The following is a 13669-nucleotide window of genomic DNA, read 5'->3' on the forward strand; positions in this document are numbered from 1 at the left end:
TAAAAAACAAATAAATATAATTTTAAAAAATTATATTGACCTATTAAAAAGATTAAAGGTATACATAAATAATATTGGAAAAAAGATATATAACTACAGATCTGATTTAAATTTAAAGCCATATAGAACACTTTGGAAACATGTTTTCATCTCCACAACACTCTGAAATCCCACTAAAATGATAATGGATAAAAGATATGGACCCACAAGGACATAAAACTTGCTTAGCTGAATGGAGGAATTATGAGACTAAGTACACGCATGGGGAAAGCCAACAGGAAATAAGCCAGTTTGTGCTGCAGAAACCCAGAAAAGTTCAGGAACTGAAGACATCAGCAAAAACAGTATTTCATGTTATGTGCAACAACTGTAATGTGCTAGGAAAAGATCTATGATTTCTATTAGTCAAACTCACAAGTACTGCTAATATTGCTATGGTTTGTTGTCTACATTCATAATTGAGGGAAATGCTAAATTTCATTTAATGGTTAGTGAAAATAAAGACGGGAATTTTTTCCATCCAATTTCACAAGTTCACCATATGCACAACCTATGACCCAGCAATTCCACTCTTAGGTATACACTCAACAGAAATCCTTATGTGAAGAATCATGTACAAAAATGTACATAATAGGGGCTTCCCTGGTGGCGTAGTGGTTGAGAGTCTGCCTGCCGATGCAGGGGATGCGAGTTCGTGCCCCGGTCCGGGAAGGTCCCACATGCCGCGGAACGGCTGGGCCAGTGAGCCTGCGCATCCGGAGCCTGTGCTCCGCAATGGGAGAGGCCACAACAGTGAGAGGCCCGCATACCCCCCCCCCAAAAAAAGTACATAATAGCCAAAAATTGGAAACAACCCAAATAGTCAAAAACAGAATGACATCCAGCAGACAGGGGAATCCAAGAAAGGCAAAGTGAAGTCCCAGGAAAACATCTGTGTAGCAGGCCTAAAGATCAATCAATCCTTACAGTAGAAGCGTAGATGAATGACTTCTACCTTCAGGGGGAAATATGTCTCCAAATAGAAAACAAAAACAAAAACTAGATTACCTGATTTGTTTGACCTTATGGAGTATGGCTTTACATCTCTGGAGGGGTTTGGCAGAAAAATTAGTAATAGGTAATACGAGGAAACAAATCAGTCAAACTAACTAAATAACCAAAATAGGAATTCCCTGGCAGTCCAGCGGTTGGGATTCCGCGCTTTCACTGCTGAGGGTGCGGGTTCAACCCTGGTTGGGGAGCTAGGATCCCACAAGCCGCAGGGCGTGGCCAAAAAAATAAAATAAAATAACCAAAGTAATTAATAACTCCAGGAAAAACAAAATGTCATATATGAAAGGAAGCATAATAATGGTATATTATATGTCTCAGCTAGGAACAACATTTACATAGTCATAATAATGTTAACACCGACTTAGGATTAAATGAAAGAAATAAAACTAAATGGGATAAGGGGAAGTATATGCAAGAACAAGATGTGGCATTGTGAATAAATCCTATTAGAAGCACTACTGTTATTTACTTGTGGTTTATCAGTCTGCCATGACTTGAGTGATTAATAACATATACAATTTGTGAGCTGGAACTATTTTCTACAATAGACATATTTATGACATCATGAAATTCTCCAAAACATGTTTTACAAGCTATTGGAGCTAATACATGCCTAACACAGGGTGGGTAAAGACAGGTTCTTTAGCAAAATATTATGAGTCCTTAATTCCTTATACTAAATGTCAGGGAGGCACAATAGAAAGGACCCCTATGGCTTATGACAAAGAGAAAAGCATAGTCAAATTTACTCTTACTTGGAAATTTGCCTTCAAGATGGTTAAGGTTTCTTATTTAGCTAACAAGGTCTTAAATATTCTCCAGCTTTTTTTTTAATTAGTAAAGAGGAAAGTAATCTATAACAAAGCACATATTAAAAAAATAAAAAATTACTAACAACAACAAAAAAAACAAAGCACATAAATGAACAGAATATCTTAGGTCCAAAAAACTTTTTTCTTCATCCAATATTCCATGTCTATTTTTCTCTTTTAATTGAGAGTGGACAGAAGAGACAAATAATTGTATTGTACATTTTCCCTCTCAGATACTTTCTGACTCTACTTGTGTGCCCACACATGCGTGTTTGTGGGTGGCAGTGGCTATAAGAGAACTCAACGCTCATCTTCAATAAAATTCAATAGATAATTACTTCCTTTGTTTCTATGTGAAACTGAGTGGAATAGGGGAAGAATTTGGGGAATTAATTAGGCAAGCAATCTTCTGTTTTAATATTTAGGAAAAGAAATCCAAATAACTTTTTAAAATTGTGGCAGAAACTAATCTAAAATTATTTATGTTAACATCATCAAGATAAATCTTTTCTTTTTTCTTTTTTGGCCGTGCTGCACAGCTTTTGAGATCTCAGTTCCCCGACCAGGGACTGAACCCAGGCCACGTCAGTGAAAGCCTGGAATCCTAACCACTAGGCCACTAGGGAACTCCCAAGATAAATCTTTGCTATTTTGAATACCCTGTTCTTAGCTGGTGACTCTAGATGGTATCATTTTTTTTTAGGGAAGAAGTGGATTTATTTAGAGAGAAACACATTCCATAGACAGAATGCGGTTCGTCTCAAAAGGCAAGAATGACCCTGGGAGAAACACTCCACAGAGTGTGGGCCATTTTAGAAGACAAGAGGCCAGTGATTTCATTTTTTTTTTTTATTTGGCTGTGTTGGGTCTTCGTTTCTGTGCGTGGGCTTTCTCTAGTTGCGGCGAGCGGGGGCCACTCTTCATCGCTGTGCATGGGCCTCTCACTGTCGCGGCCTCTCTTGTTGCAGAGCACAGGCTCCAGACGCGCAGGCTCAGTAGCTGTGGCTCATGGGCTTAGTTGCTCTGCGGCATGTGGGATCCTCCCAGACCAGGGCTCGAACCCATGTCCCCTGCATTGGCAGGCAGATTCTCAACGACTGCGCCACCAGGGAAGCCCATCATTTTTAAACTCACTATTATTCATTACTCATATGATTAGCTGAACCACGGTTTAAAGTATTTGAAACAACCAAAAGGCAAAGGATTTCTAATGTCTATAAAGAGAAAACATGAACTACTGAAACCAAGCAGAACCCCGAGGGGCCTTACCTGGGACAGACCGCTCCATGTCCCTCGCATCTGTTTGCAGAAAAGCTTTAGCCTCCTAGGCCTTCCCTAGGGTAAATTTAATTAGAGAAGTGAGAAAATGCAGAAACAAAGGAAAGTAGTCAAGCAAGACAACATAATAATAGTTTATCCATAAAACAAAGTCAAGGACCTTTAGTTTCTCCTCAATGGCTAGAGATAATATCCTGAGCTACATCCTTGAGTTGTTTTGCAGATACTAAAACCGCCACCAATTGGAAAAAGTTAACTGCATGCTGACCACCAGCACTGAGACCCCAGACTGGCTGGAACCAGCAGGTTGATGATTGAGATTCCCAAAACATCACTCTGTTACCTCACCATCAACCAATCAGAATTGTGCATGAGCTGATCACACTCCCTCACACTGTCTTTAAAAACCCTTCCCTGAAAGCCATCAGGGACTTTGGGTCTTATAAGCATGAGCTGGCTATTCTCCTTGCTTGACCCTATGTTGGGCACCTTATAATAAACACTGTACTTTCCTTCACCACAATCCAGTGTCAGTAGATTGGCTTGACTGCATAGGGTGAGTGGACACAAGTTTGGTTCAGTAACACTATGAGATCTTTTAACATTGGAAGCTTTCTTTTGTCTTTGGAACATTGCCCTACTTGAAATTAGGAAAGTATTAATTTTGAACCATTTTCCCCCTTAGCCTTAGAAGTTTCTGCTTAGTAGCTGTTTACCATACATAGAGAAGAAACACTTCTGGTCATAACTTTTTTGTTTTCTTATATATTCGTCTTTGATGTCTTTTTCCCCTTTGGGGTTTTTTATAGCTCCAAATCCCTCGAAACTGAATTTCTATAAGTTCATTATTTCCCTTTCTAATTGTCCTCCTTTACTTCTCTATAGAATGTGTTACTGTACTTGTTTAATATTTGACAAAATCTCTTCATATTTTTATAATATAAACATCGTTTTATTAACATTACTGTTGCATCTGAGAATTTACCAGTATTTTTAAGATAAAAGATAACTAATTTTTTCTAGGTTTGTTTTTTTTTTAAACTAGCAGCCTTGGAGATGTAATTTGGGTTCATGAATCAGCTGTATTACTTACTAACCATGTAATTTTGGATTTGAGTCACCAAAATATGTCTTAATTTCACCCACTGCAAAACAGTGAAGGCAATAGCAGCCACCTCATAGGGCTGGTGTGAGGGCTAAACAAGTTATTACACCTAATGTGCCCAGCACAGGGTAAAACTGAGCTTTTTTCACGATTGTTTCTGTTGTTGTGAGTCCGTAAGTCTTTTGTCTAAACATAATCTCACTCTCAGTACATAGGCTCTTTCTAAGTCCATATTAGAGAATATGATTAACTTGTAATTTTTGTTTGACTTTTATATCTTGTAAATTTATTCACCCGAGAAAATTATACATTTTCAGGATTTTAAACCGTATTTTATTTACTTACAAGTTCACATAAGTGTGGTATTCTCACTCAGAATCTAATGTCACTCCTCCAAGCCTCAGACACCAATTTTAAACTGAAAAAAAATTTTTTTAATTGAGAAATTCACCTTTGTTTCCCATGAAACTGAATTGCTTATGTCATATCTCCCATTACCTCTTGTTTTATGTCATCAGTACACATGGGGTATAGCTGGTTAACATCTTTTGTTATAATCCTTGACCAATGGGAAGGTACTTTAAATAATTATACTGTGTAATCCTCCTTTTTACATTGGAGTCCAAAGTTCTCAAACATATCTTTAACTTGGCTAATATATAAAGTAAACTATTATCCTTTCCTTTACAGATAACTTTAGAATCAGCAGGCACTTAAGTGGATTTTTTTTTTTTGTACTTTACAAATTATCCAACTACTTTTCTCATGTCTGCTTGGGATTTGGGTAATTTCAGAGCTGCTCTGGATCAAAAATTAATTAAAAACAACAACAAACACAACAGCATTTAAATGAAAGGCACTTTGATCTTGAAATTGGGTGTTAGTGTTATATTGCCCATTATGCTGGGTGGAGCTGAACATCGGGCAGTCCCACGTGATTCCCACAAGGAATTTTATTTGTGAAAGGAGTTAATACAAAAGGGGCAATACAACTTATAAAAAGCAGTCTGCTCAATGAAGGCCAAGGAAGAATTTTTAAAGTAAGGGTTTTTCTCTGTGTATGTGTAAACATTTTCTTTCTGCTTTTCTACGGTGGAGTCCCAACCATGATATTGCCAACTTGGGAAGCGGGAAGAAGGATCTTGGAGTGTACAATCAAATGCTGAGAATCAATGATGTAAGGAACTTTGAAGAGAGTTTCTCTCTCTCTCTCTCTCTCTCTGTCTCTCCTTTACTCGCCCCCTTAACTGGTGAAAAGGAGCCGTAACACCTCCGCACCTTGGTTTTGTTTTTTTAATTTTGCTTTGGAATAAATAATATATTAACATGGTGCAATAACCAAAAGGTTAAAAAGGCATACAGTAAAAAATAAACATATGAAAAGGTGCTCTACTGCACTAATCATCAGAAAAATGCAAAGTAAAACTACAATGAGCAACCACTACACACCCACCAGACATTAGCAAGTGTTGGGAAGGGTGTGAAGCAATTGGGACTCTCACACACTGTTGATAAGAGTGTAAATTGGTACAACCTCTTGGAAAACTCTTTGGCAGTGTCTAATAAAGTGGAGCATATGCTTACTCTGGGATCCAGCAATTCCACTCCTAGGTATGTATCCAACGTAAATGCATACATATGATCACCAAACAACACGTACTAGAATGTTCAGAGCAGCACCCCAAATATTGGAATAGATAAATAAAGTGTGGTAGATTCATTCAATGGAATATTATACAGCAACGAGAATGAACAATTCAAAGCTACATACGACAATATAAATGAATCTCATAGTCATAAAAGTTGAGAGAGGGAGTTCCCTGACGGTCTAGTGGTTAGGGTTCTGGGCTTTCACTGCCATGGCCCGGATTCAATCCCTGGTCAGAGAACTGAGATCCCACAAGCTGCATGGTGCAGCCTAAATAAATAAATAAATAAAAGTTGAGAGAAAGAAGCTCGGCATAAAAGAATACATGCTGTGTGATTCGATTTACATAAAGTTTAAAACAAGCAAAACTAATCAATCGTGTTAGAAGTTAGGATGGTGGTATTCTTGGTGGGGGAAGTGACTGAGCAGGAACGCCAACAGAGCATCTGGAATGCTGGCAATGTTCTACTTCTTGATCTCAGTGCTAGTTACATGAGTGTATTCACTCTGTGAAAATTCATCAAGCTATATGTTTATTATTTGTGCACTTATCTGTACGTGTTGTACTTTAAAATTTTAATTAAAAAGAAACTTCACAGGGCTTCCCTGGTGGCTTAGTGGTTAAGAATCTGCCTCGATATACTCCAGGGAAGATGGCAGAAGAGTAAGACGCGGAGATCACCTTCCTCTCCACAGATACACCAGAAATACATCTACACGTGGAACATCTCCTACAGAACACCTACTGAATGCTGGCAGAAGACCTCAGACCTCCCAAAAGGCAAGAAACTCCCCACGTACCTGGAAGAGGGGATTAAGAGCGCTGCTTAAAGGAGCTCCAGAGACGGGCGTGAGCCGCGGCTAAAAGCGCGGACCCCAGAGACGGGCGGGAGACGCTAAGGCTGCTGCTGCCGCCACCAAGAAGCCTGTGTGCGAGCACAGGTCACTATCCACACCCCCCTTCCGGGGAGCCTGTGCAGCCCGCCACTGCCAGGGTCCCGGGATCCAGGGACAACTTCCCCGGGAGGACACACGGCAGGCCTCAGGCTGGTGCAACGGCACACCATCATGCTGGCCTCTGCTGCCGCAGGCTCGCCCCGCACTCCGTGCCCCTCCCTCCCCCCGGTCTGAGTGAGTCAGAGCCCCCGAATCAGCTGCTCCTTTAACCCCGTCCTGTCTGAGCGAAGAACGGATGCCCTCAGGCGACCTACACACAGAGGCGGGGCCAAATCCAAAGCTGAACCCCAGGACCAGAGCGAACAAAGAAGAGAAAGGGAAATCTCTCCCAGCAGCCTCAGAAGCAGTGGATTAAAGCTCCACAACCAACTTGATGTACCTGCATCTGTGGAATACATGAATAGGCAACGAGTCATCCCAAATTGAGGAGGTGGGCTTCGAGAGCAAGAACTATGATTTTTTCCCCTTTTCCTCTTTTTGTGAGTGTGTATGTGTATGCTTCTGTGTGAGATTTTGTTTGTATAGCTTTGCTTCCACCATTTGTCCTAGGATTCTATCTGTCCGTTTTTAAAAAATTTTTTTTCTTAATAATTATTTTTTATTTTAATAACTTTATATTTTACTTTATTTTAATTTACTTTATCGTCTTTCTTTCTTTTTTCCTTCCTTCCCTCCTTCCTTCCTCCCTCCATCCCTCTGTCCCTCCCTCCCTCCCTCCTTTTTCTTTCTTTCCTTCTTTCCTTCATCCCTTCTTTCCTTCTTTCTTTCTTTCTTTCTTTCTACTTATAATTCTTTATACTTTTTCTTCCTTTTATTCTGAGCCATGTGGATGAAAGGCTCTTGGTGCTGCAGCCAGGAGTCACTGCTGTGCCTCTGAGGTGGGAGAGCCAACTTCAGAACACTGGTCCACAAGAGACCTCCCAGCTCCACATAATATCAAACGGTGAAAATCTCCCAGAGATCTCCATCTCAACGCCAGCACCCAACTTCACTCAACGACCAGCAAGCTACAGTGCTGGACCCCATGCCAAACAACTAGCAAGACAGGAACACAACCCCACCCATTAGCAGAGACGCTGCCTAAAATCATAAGTTCACAGACACCCCAAAACACACCACCAGACATGGACCTGCCCACCAGAAAGACAAGATCCAGCCTCATCCACCAGAGCACAGGCACTAGTCCCCTCCACCAGGAAGCCTACACAACCCACTGAACCAACCTTAGCCACTGGGGACAGACACCAAAAACAACGGGAACTACGAACCTGCAGCCTGCAAAAAGGAGACCCCAAACACAGTAAGTTAAGCAAAATGAGAAGACAGAAAAACACACAGCAGATGAAGGAGCAAGATAAAAACCCACGAGACCTAACAAATGAAGAGGAAATAGGCAGTCTACCTGAAAAAGAATTGAGAATAATGATAGTAAAGATGATCCAAAATCTTGGAAATAGAATAGGCAAAATGCAAGAAACATTTAACAAGGACCTAGAAGAACTAAAGATGAAACAACCAATGATGAACAACACAATAAATGCAATTAAAAATACTCTAGATGGAATCAATAGCAGAATAACTGAGGCAGAAGAACAGATAAGTGACCTGAAGATAAAATAGTGGAAATAACTACTGCAGAGCAGAAGAAAGAAAAAAGAATGAAAAGAACTGAGGACAGTCTCAGAGACCTCTGGGACAACAAACGCACCAACATTCGAATTATAGGGGTTCCAGAAGAAGAGAAAAAGAAAGGGACTGAGAAAATATTTGAAGAGATTATAGTTGAAAACTTCCCTAATATGGGAAAGGAAATAGTTAATCAAGCCCAGGAAGCACAGAGAGTCCCATACAGGATAAATCCAAGGAGAAATACACCAAGACACATATTAATCAAACTATCAAAAATTAAATACAAAGAAAACATAATAAAAGCAGCAAGGGAAAAACAACAAATAACACACAAGGGAATCCCCATAAGGTTAACAGCTGATCTTTCAGCAGAGACTGTGCAAGGCAGAAGGGACTGGCAGGACATATTTAAAGTGATGAAGGAGAAAAACCTGCAACCAAGATTACTCTACCCAGCAAGGATCTCATTCAGATTTGATGGAGAAATTAAAACCTTTACAGACAAGCAAAAGCTGAGAGAGTTCAGCACCACCAAACCAGCTTTACAACAACAACAAAAAAACTACAGGCCAATATCACTGATAAACATAGATGCAAAAATCCTCAACAAAATACTAGCAAACAGAATCCAACAGCATATTAAAAGGATCATACACCATGATCAAGTGGGGTTTATTCCAGGAATGGAAGGATTCTTCAATATACGCAAATCTATCAACGTGATACACCATATTAACAAATTGAAGGAGAAAAACCATATGATCATCTCAATAGATGCAGAGAAAGCTTTTCACAAAATTCAACACCCATTTGTGATAAAAACCCTGCAGAAAGTAGGCATAGAGGGAACTTTCCTCAACATAATAAAGGCCATATATGACAAACCCACAGCCAACATCGTCCTCAATGGTGAAAAACTGAAAGCATTTCCACTAAGATCAGGAACAAGACAAGGTTGCCCACTCTCACCACTCTTATTCAACATAGTTTTGGAAGTTTTAGCCACAGCAATCAGAGAATAAAAGGAAATAAAAGGAATCCAAATTGGAAAAGAAGAAGTAAAGCTGTCACTGTTTGCAGATGACATGATACTATACATAGAGAACCCTAAAGATGCTACCAGAAAACTACTAGAGCTAATCAATGAATTTGGTAAAGTAGCAGGATACAAAATTAATGCACAGAAATCTCTGGCATTCCTACACACTAATGATGAAAAATCTGAAAGTGAAACCAAGAAAACACTCCCATTTACCATTGCAACAAAAAGAATAAAATATCTAGGAATAAACCTACCTAAGGAGACAAAAGACCTGTATACAGAAAATTATAAGACACTGATGAAAGAAATTAAAAATGATACAAATAGATGGAGAGATATACCATGTTCTTGGATTGTGAAAATGCAAATCAAAACTACAATGAGATATCATCTCACATCATCTCACAACAGTCAGAATGGCCATCATCAAAAAATCTAGAAACAATAAATGCTAGAGAGGGTGTGCAGAAAAGGGAACACTCTTGCTCTGCTGGTGGGAATGTGAATTGGTACAGCCACTATGGAGAACAGTATGGAGGTTCCTTAAAAAACTACAAATAGAACTACCATATGACCCAGCAATCCCACTACTGGGCATATACCCCGAGAAGACCATAATTCAAAAAGAGTCATGTACCAAAATGTTCATTGCAGCTCTATTTACAATAGCCCGGAGATGGAAACAACCTAAGCGCCCATCATCGGATGAATGGATAAAGAAGATGTGGCACATATATACAATGGAATATTACTCAGCCATAAAAAGAAACGAAATTGAGCTATTTGTAATGAGGTGGATAGACCTAGAGTCTGTCATACAGAGTGAAGTAAGTCAGAAAGAGAAAGACAAATACCGTATGCTAACACATATATATGGAATTTAAGAAAAAATAATGTCATGAAGAACCTAGGGGTAAGACAGGAATAAAGACACAGACCTACTAGAGAATGGACTTGAGGATATGGGGAGGGGGAAGGGTAAGCTGTGACAAAGCGAGAGAGAGGCAGGGACATATATACACTACCAAACGTAAGGTAGATAGCTAGTGGGAAGCAGCCGCATAGCACAGGGAGATCAGCTTGGTTCTTTGTGACCGCCTGGAGGGGTGGGATAGGGAGGGTGGGAGGGAGGGAGATGCAAGAGGGAAGAGATATGGGAACATATGTATATGTATAACTGGTTCACTTTGTTATAAAGCAGAAACTAACACACCATTGTAAAGCAATTATACTCCAATAAAGATGTAAAAAAAAATTGTACTCCAATAAAGATGTTGAGAAATATATATATATAACCTGCATTTGCAAACAAATGCTTCAGAAGCAGTTAAAAAAAAAAAAGAATCCGCCTCCCAACGCAGCGGACATGGGTTTGAGCCCTGGTCCAGGGCGATCCCACATGCTGCAGAGCAACTAAGCCCGTGCGCCACAACTACTGAGCCCACGTGCCACAACTACTGAAGCCCACGCACCTAAAGCCCGTGCTCTGCAACAAGAGAAGCCAATGCAATGAGAAGCCCGCGCACCGCAAGGAAGAGTAGCCTCCACTTGCTGCAACTAAAGAAAGCCCGCGCGCAGCAACTAAGACCCAACGCAGCCAAAAATAAATAAATGAAAATGAAATTCCCTTAAAAAAAAAAAAAGAAACTTTACAGTGTGTGGTAGGCAAAATAATGCCCCCTTAAATTGTCTACACCCTAATCCCCAGAACCTGTGACTATGTTACATTATATGGCAATGGGAATTAAGGTTGCTAATCAGCTGACTTTAACATAAGGAGAGTATCCTGGATTATCCAGGTGGGCACAACGTAGTCACAGGGGTCCTTAAAAGTGGAAGGGGGAAGCAGAAGAGAGAGTGAAAGAGACATAGATGAAGATGGTCCGAGAGAGATGCTATATTTATTTATTTATTTGGCTATGATGGGTCTTAGCTGCAGCATGCAGGATCTTTAGTTGCTGCATGTGGGATCTAATTCCCCGACCAGGGATCGAACCCAGGCCCCCTACATTAGGAGCACGGAGTCTTAGCCACTTGACCACCAGGGAAGTCCCGAGAGATGCTATATTATTGGCTTTGAAGATGGAGGGAAGGGCCACAAGCTGAGGAATATGAGCAACCTCAAGAATCTGGAAAAGACAAGGAAATAGAGTCTCTCCTAGAGCCTCCAGGGAGCAACTCAGTCCTGCCATCACCTCAGTTTTAGTCCAGTGAGACCTCTGTTGGACTTTTAACCTACAGAACTGTAAGATAATAAATTTGTGTTATTTTAACCCCCAAAATTTGTGGTAATTTGTTGCAGCAGTAATAGGAAACTAATACAGGCGTTGTGGGGAGTGATCAGGTGTTCAGTTTTGGACATGTTCAGAGAATCTGAATGTGTTAGACATCTAAGTGGAGATGTCAAATTAGGCAGTTGGATATATGTCTGGAATTCAGAGGAGATGTATGGACTGGTGATATAAATTTTGGAGTAGTCAGCGAAGAGAGAAAATCCACAAGAACAGATGAGACTAACAGAGGAGTGAGCGTAGATAGAAAAGGGGTCTAAGGACTGAGCCCTGGAACACCCAACTCTGATGACTGAAATACAGCAGTTGTTTAAAGCTAGCAAGCACTACAAAACAGGCATACACCAAGATGTAAATGCAAAGCTAAGTAGGAGTTCAGAGGCAGATAGATACTTAAGCTAGGCTTGTACGAGTGGGCAGGTGCTGGAGGCAAGAGTGAGTAACAGATCCCAAATACAGGGAAATAGCCTTGGCAACAGGAATTAGGAACACAAGCATATGCTTGGCAACAGAAGTGAGACAGTTTAAGAACGGAGTCTGGATAATATATTCCAGACGTCAGCAAAAATGGGTCCTTGGCCCTGAGCCAGCTTTCTGCCTTGGGTTTCTATTGCATCCTTAACTTGGTTCCTGCCTGCTGGGGATGTCTGTGTCTCTCTCTGGCTTATCATTTGCCCTTCTCTCCCATTTCACCTCCTTTTTCCTTAATTGCACATAATAGAGATATACTATGCTCAATTGATACTAACACTTTTTTTCACATTTTAACACCTCTGAAATCAAGATACATCTTAAAATTGATAGTGTGTCATAGTTCAATTGGCAGCATTTTTTCTTTCTTTGTATATAAAATAATGGTTTTAGATTCGATGGTATCTTAAATTTGATGAAATACAAACGCTCTATCATTTAAAGCAATATTTTTCTTTTTATTGAGATATAGGCTTGGGTTGGGAAATATCTCTGCAAGTTATGCCTCACCAGGGAAATGTCAATTCTAATCACCCTGGGACAGCTTTTGGAGCTTTTTCTTTTTCTTGAAGCTGCTGCTCTTGCTGGCAGCAGCCTCTTCAGGTCCACTGCTGAGTGGCTCCTCCTTGGAAGAGAATTTCCTCTTTTTCTTTTCTTTTTTTTACATTTTCAGTACATTAAATTTACTCATAAAAACATTCTAAAATGTACAATTTTTCCTTTTTAACAAAGTATAATAAAACATTAAAAAAACCCAAATCAGAATACTTGACATTTACAAGAGAATTTCCTCTTTTTCTTGGGGACACTTGTTTCCTGCCTCTTTAGGGTCACTAATTGGTTCCTTTTTGGAGAAAGATTTCTTCCTCTTGTAAAGACTTCCACTGCCAGCTGTCTCTTCAAGATCACTACTAACCAGCTCCTCCACGGAAAAAGATTTTTCTTGGGTTTGGAGAAGGAGACAGATTCCATTCCATTCTCCTGAGGAGCCCCCTGGGGCTTTTGCTGAGCAATATTTTTCAAGTTTTGCATTTCTTTTAATCTGAGGGGCTGAATTTCAATAAAATATAATTTACATAAAATAATATTTGCCAATTTTAAGTGTACAATTCAATGAGTTTACACAAATGTCTGCAGTCATGCAACCACCACCACAATCATGATGAAGAGCATTTTTTATAATTCCAAAAAGTTCCCTGGAGCCCTTCTGCAGTCAATCCCTTCTCCCCACCCCCGACGCCCCCTGGCAATCATTGATCTGCTTTCTCTCACTATGGTTTTACCTTTTCTGGAATTTCATATCAATGAGATCATACAGCATGTATTCTCTTTGTGTCCTGATTCTTTCACTCAGCATAATCATTTTGAGATTCACTCATGTGG

The sequence above is a fragment of the Pseudorca crassidens genome, chromosome X, assembly GCF_039906515.1.
Source record: "Pseudorca crassidens isolate mPseCra1 chromosome X, mPseCra1.hap1, whole genome shotgun sequence".
In the NCBI taxonomy this organism is placed as follows: Eukaryota; Metazoa; Chordata; class Mammalia; order Artiodactyla; family Delphinidae; genus Pseudorca; species Pseudorca crassidens.